This window comes from Pongo pygmaeus, chromosome 4, assembly GCF_028885625.2.
Source record: "Pongo pygmaeus isolate AG05252 chromosome 4, NHGRI_mPonPyg2-v2.0_pri, whole genome shotgun sequence".
In the NCBI taxonomy this organism is placed as follows: Eukaryota; Metazoa; Chordata; class Mammalia; order Primates; family Hominidae; genus Pongo; species Pongo pygmaeus.
Window position 1 is genome coordinate 152,861,112 of NC_072377.2, and position 6,653 is coordinate 152,867,764.

The following is a 6,653-nucleotide window of genomic DNA, read 5'->3' on the forward strand; positions in this document are numbered from 1 at the left end:
AAGTGATTTTTAAATAATCTCATTTTCTCTTTATGATGCTGCTACAACTACTCAATCCTTGATTTCTCTCATTTTTTCAGGTTGAGTAATGGAAAACTGAGTCTGAATCATGAGGGAGAATGCTAAGCATTTATGTGAACCAAATTACTTGGAAGTCAAAATTCACTGGCAAGTCTCCTCAAACAATGATTTCCCTGGGAGTTCCATTGTGAGATCAGCTTGAATCTTATAGATCTGATGGATCCTGCATACTTTTCAAGTTTGTTCCATGTCAAATAAAGTCAGTTCCAGAGTAATTTCTGGCTTCTTGGATTTTTTTTTTTCTAGACTTTCCCAAATTTTATGTGTCTGTGATCCCTCTGTTCCCAAAGTGCCAAAACAGTTATGAATTCTGTTCTTTCCTTCAGGGACAACACTTCAGGACCTAGGTCAACAATTTGTAAATCCTAATAGATCTAAGAATCTTAGAATTGCATGTAAAAAATGAAGATTCCTCACTTTAGGAATACTGATGTAGGGATCTAGCAGAGGTAAAGAAACTGCAATTCAATATTACGTTCCAGGTTTTTCTAACAGTTTGTCTCTGGACATGATGAAAAACTGATTTAAGATCTTTTTAAGGACACATTGATTGATTCAGAAGGCCCATCAAACCATATACCAAATAAATCCTCTATGTGCTTTTTTCTTAAGAGAGTATCCAAGGCTATTATTGGGTTCTTAACGGGTTCAATGACTACAAGTATATTATAAAATTATAGATCTTTAGTTATTAAAATGTAAAAATTAACGTATTTATATGTTTAAGCTCATTATAGCCTGAAATTTAGATGATTAGAAGAAATCTCATCAGAATATTAATCATATTGATTAGCAACATGAAGCTCAAGAAAAGAAAAAAAAAATCTAACAAATGGTAGGATGAGAGGTATTAAAAATGATTTGCAGAAACTGTCAGCAGAAGCGTTGAGCCAGATATGGAAGCCAATGGTGAATGAAAGTACAGTTCAAACTCAGCCTGTTCCCTATTCTAACGTCTGTGTTCCTGCTGTGTTTGTTATGCTGGATCTATATATTCTTAATATCAATTGCTGTCTGAATTCTCTACTCTTAAATCTGGCTTCAGTGATTGAAACCTTGGCTGTAAAAATACTTTCATTCACCAATTTTTTATTATGTCAGTAGATATACCCTTCTTACTAAAAAGAAATATGTAGAAATTCCAAAAAAGAGAGAAAACCTTAATTCTATCATCCAAAGGCAACCAATTTTAATATTTTGATATATTAATATTTGACCTTTTTTCTGAATTATTACCATAGACTATATTCAGATTTCATATACTAATTTAAATATATTTATGATTATAAAAATACTAAATGCACCCATTAGAATGGCTATAATCAAAAAAGAAAGATAATAAAATATGTTTATGAGAATGTGGATAAAGGGTAACCTTATATTACTAGTGAGAATATGAGGTATGAGAATGAGAAGGTACACGATTTTAGATAATACTTTGGATAAAATTTTGTCGGATTCTTAAAAACCAAAATATACACCTATGTGAATCATCCATCCATTTCACTACTGATATTTACCCAACAGAAAAAATAAAAATAAAAAAACAGATGTTCATGCAAATACTTTTACACTAGTGTTGATAGCAACATTAACCATATAGCCAAAAAAGTCGAAACAATCCAAGTATCTATCAGCTGGTAAATAAGTGACATGATGTAGTTTATCAACACAAAAAATGCAATGCCATTCATTATTTAAAAATAATGAACTACTGATTCATGGTATAGAGTATATAAACTTCCAAATGATTATGCTTAATGAAAATGCAAATTGTAAAGACTACATATTCTGCTTACATGAAATATCCAGAAAAAGTAACACAACAGAGAATGTAGAATTGTAGCTGCTTGGGGATGGGGGTGAGAAGAGGGATTAACTGCAATCAGAAGAGTCTTTTGGGGGTGATATAAATGATCTAAAATTTGATTGCATGGTGGTTTCATATCTCTGATATATTCACAAAAAATCAATTTATTATGTCTAAAATAACTTTTTGGTATGCAAATACCTCACTTAGGCTGATTTAAGCGATTACTCACTTTAATTGTGGCTAAAGTATGGAGTCGATGCCTGGTAGGATTTTTATAAGAATTAAGATGATATGTGGGAGGCTCCCTGACACAGCTTTTGCAGATAATAGTCACTCGATGAAGAAGAGTTTCCATTTTCTGATAGACAATAACTTTAACAAATACAGTGAATGATCCTAGAGAATAGTGACTGCATCTGCTTTCTCCAATCAACTTGTCTTTATCATGTGACATAGTGTTTGACACATTGTACACTTTTATGTAATATGGTGAATAAATATAAAAAAGAATACATATATGAACATATCATATTCAATGAAGAACTATTTTAAAAGCATCTATAAAGAAAAAGGCCATGCAACTAGGTGATTATATTTTTATGTTCTAATGGAAAATATTACCTTAATGATAACAAGAAGTACTTATTAAAATAAAGATAAAATATTTAACATTTTTTGAGTGAGATATTTATTATTTTTATTTGCATTAGGTTTTACATTATCAAACATACACTTAAGATATTTTAAAAACTGTCATCGAATAATTGAACATCAGTAATCAAAATCCCGAAGTCACAAAATCTTAATAGTTGGAAAGAATCTTGAACATGCTATGTTCTATCTTGTATTCCACAGAAGATTTCACCTGGACATCTATGAATTTGAGACTCTGATTAATTACTAATTCTAACAGTAGAATCCTTTGAAAAATGGGCTCACATTAATGCCATATGGTTATATAGTTCCACCAGAATTCAGCAAACACCATAATGATAAAATTTAAGTTTTTCACCACGAAGTCTGTAAAGAAAGAAAGAGAGAAAAATATATTACTAAAAGATCAGGTTAAGCTCTTCTGAGAAGTGGACCAAATTCTTCTCAGTGAGGATTTGAACTTGGGACAGGATAAGGCTGTGCTCCACTTCTACAAACAACTGGGACCCACCTGTTCACCACACCTACATATGTCCCATTGTGGGGACAATTGACCCTTCCTACTTGCTCAGGCCAGATTCAATTTTGAAATCTGCCCATACTTAAAGGAGAAGATTAATAATTATATCTGTGGTTCTTCAGAAGGAAATGATAATTAAGGAAGTGGAAAGATTTTATGAGAGGAAACACCTTAAGAAAAATGGAAACGGGGGCAGGAAGGCTGAAGGAACCTTCAGAACAACAACTCTTTCAGAGTGAACGAGAGAGGAAGGAGACTTTGGCGGAAGTGTCCTAGATGTCCGACAGTCTGAGGAAGATTTGGAAGGTTGTCCTGAGAGGTCAGCAGACCATCAGAGAAATTCCTTTCAAACACGAATGAGCACATTGTGATGAATTTCAGTTTATCTATAGGTGCTGACTCAATTACACTTTCCGTCACTGGAGATCTGCAAACTTGGTTCTTGTGACATCACAGAGGTTTACTGTACAGGCTCAGGGCTCCTGAATTTCATCATATTGATCTTTAGTCAGCAATTAATAAATTATAGTAAAATTAATTAACTTAAATTGATTGACTAATGCATTTGCAGAATACCCACCATGATTATGTAAAGAGCTCTGATACAAAACTCTTTTTCAGAAATGAGAATCTTAGGTAAAGGTACAAGTGTTTGCCATACATCTTTTATAGTTATTACAGTTATTTTGTCTACGTGCTGTGCCAAGTGTATCAGCACTATGAATTTCCCTATCTTTATACAATGATTTTTTTCATTACTTTTGAAGAACACATATTTACAATAATGTTCTTATTTCTTCTCACTGCAGAAAATATACATATTGCAATAAGCTTGGCCATTGGTTGCACAGATTGTTTGAATCTCCCTGGTGCAAGTATGCAATCCAGATTTGAATAGAAAACAGTTTGGCTGAAAAATATTAAGACACATAATAAAATTTACCAAATAATTAACATTTTAGCGAATGTTCTTTATTTCTAATATAAAGTGTCATACATCAAAATAGGACAAATATATTCTATATGTAGAATACAACCAATGTAAACACAGTGCTGTTAAATGTAGAATATAATCAAAGTAACCACAGTGCTGTTATATGAAGAATATAACCAATGTAATCACAGTGCTGTTGAAATTTAAAAATATTATTATACCTCCTATTATTTACACAAAATGTAATTTTGATGAATTTGCCAAACATTCTTTTTTCTCCTAACTCACATTGTCATCTATCACACTAAAAAAATTTTTTTAAACTGTATTTTCTATTTTTTATTTCCATCTTTTCCCATAGTTTCAGCACTTACATACATACCCACAGACATGCCCCACCCCTGACATACACAAACAATTTGGTTAGCTTTCATAGTTTGGCAATTTACAAAAATAAAACAATATTTTGTATTCTTACATGACCTGCACTTTGCACTTTTCTGTGACCTTTATCTATTTTGATGTTCAGGGCTTTAATTCATTTTGTTTTTAAATATTCCAGTGTATAAATACAAGGTGTCTTAGAACAGGTAATTTTGATTGGCTCTTTTTTCTTTTCCTAATGTTTTGATAGGCTAAACCTTTCTAGGCTTAACAACATTTAACCTGTCTTAGATGCTTGTGTGCAATAAGATTTATGCTCCCAAATAGAATTTTTGAGTAATAAGAAATGCACATTTTCACCGTATCAGGAAAATATCAAATTATTTTGCATTTCTGGCAAGATGCAATTTCTTGAACTTAATTTAAAAATTATAGATTTTTACTTTTTGAAGGTTCACCAAATCACATATAAGAAATCCCCATAAGACTTGCAGTACTGAAAATAACGAGATGATGTATTCAAAAGCACTGGACAAATAAATCCTGTCAGTTAAAATTACTATATCCAACAAAGCTATCTGATATGGTTTGACTATATCCCCACCCAAATCTCATCTTGAATTGTGGATCCCATAATTCCCATGTGTGTAGGAGGGACTCTGTGGGAGATAAGTGAATCATGGGGGCGTTTTTTTTCCCATACTGTTCTCGTGGTAGTGAATTAGTCTCACAAGATCTGATGGATTGATAAGGGGCTTGCCCTTTCACTTGGCTCTCGGTTTCTCTTGCCTGCCACTATGAAAGATGTGCCTTTTGCTTTCTGCCATGATTGTGAGACCCCCCTAGCCACATGAAAATGTGAGTCCATTAAACCTCTTTTTTTTTTTATAAATTACCCACTCTTGAGTATGTGTTTATCAGCAACATAACAATGGGCTAATACACTATTCTTTAGAAATGAAGGAGAAATAAAAACCTTCTCAGACAAACAAACTGAGGGGATTACCACTAGACTGGACTTACAAGAAATGCTTAAAGGAGCACTACAACAATGAAGGACCTCTTCAAGGAGAACTACAAACCACTGCTCAAGGAAATAAGAGAGGACATGAAAAAATGGAAAAACATTATATGATCATGGATAGGAGGAATCAGTATCGTGAAAATGGCCACACTGCCCAAAGTAATTTATAAATTCAATGCTATCCCTATCAAGTTACCATCAACTTTCTTAACAGAATTAGAAAAAACTACTTTAAATTTCATTTGGAACCCAAAAAGAGCCCATATAGCCAAGACAATCCTAAGCAAAAAGAACAAAGCTGGAGGCATCACACTACCTGACCTCAAACTATACTACAATGCTACAGTAACAAAAACAGCATGGTACTGGTACCAAAACAGATACATAGACCAATGGAACAGAACAGAGGCCTCAAAAATAACACCACACATCTACAACCATCTGATCTTGGACAAATCTGACAAAAGCAAGCAATGGGGAAAGGATTCCCTATTTAATAAATGGTATTGGGAAAATTGGCTAGCCATATGCAGAAAACTGAAACTGGACCCCTTCCTTAGACCTTATACAAAAATTAACTCAAGATGGATTAAAGACATAAATGTAAGACCTAAAACCATAAAAACCCTAGAAGAAAACCTGAGCAATACCATTCAGGACATAGGCATATGCAAAGACTTCATGACTAAAACACCAAAAGCAATGGCAACAAAAGCCAAAATTGACAAATGGGATCTAATTAAACTAAACAGCTTCTGCACAGCAGAAGGAATTATCATCAGAGTGAACAGGCAACGTACAATATGGAAGAAAATTTTTGCAATATATCCATCTGACAAAGGGCTAATATCCAGAATCTATAAGGAACTTAAACAAATTTATGAGAAAAAAACAAACAACCCTATCAAAAAGTAAGCAAAGGATATGAACAGACAATTCTCAAAAGAAGACATTTATAAGGCCAACAAACATAAAAAAAGCTCATCATCACTGGTCATTAGAGAAATGCAAATCAAAACCACAATGAGATACCAACTCACGCCAGTTAGAATGGTGATCATTAAAAAGTCAGGAAACAACAGATGCTGGAGAGGGTGTGGAGAAAAAGGAATGCTTTTACACTACTGGTGGGAGTGTAAATTAGTTCAACCATTGTGGAAGACAGTGTAGCGATTCCTCAAGGATCTAGAACCAGAAATACCATTTGACCTAGCAATCCCATTACTGGGTATATACCCAAAGG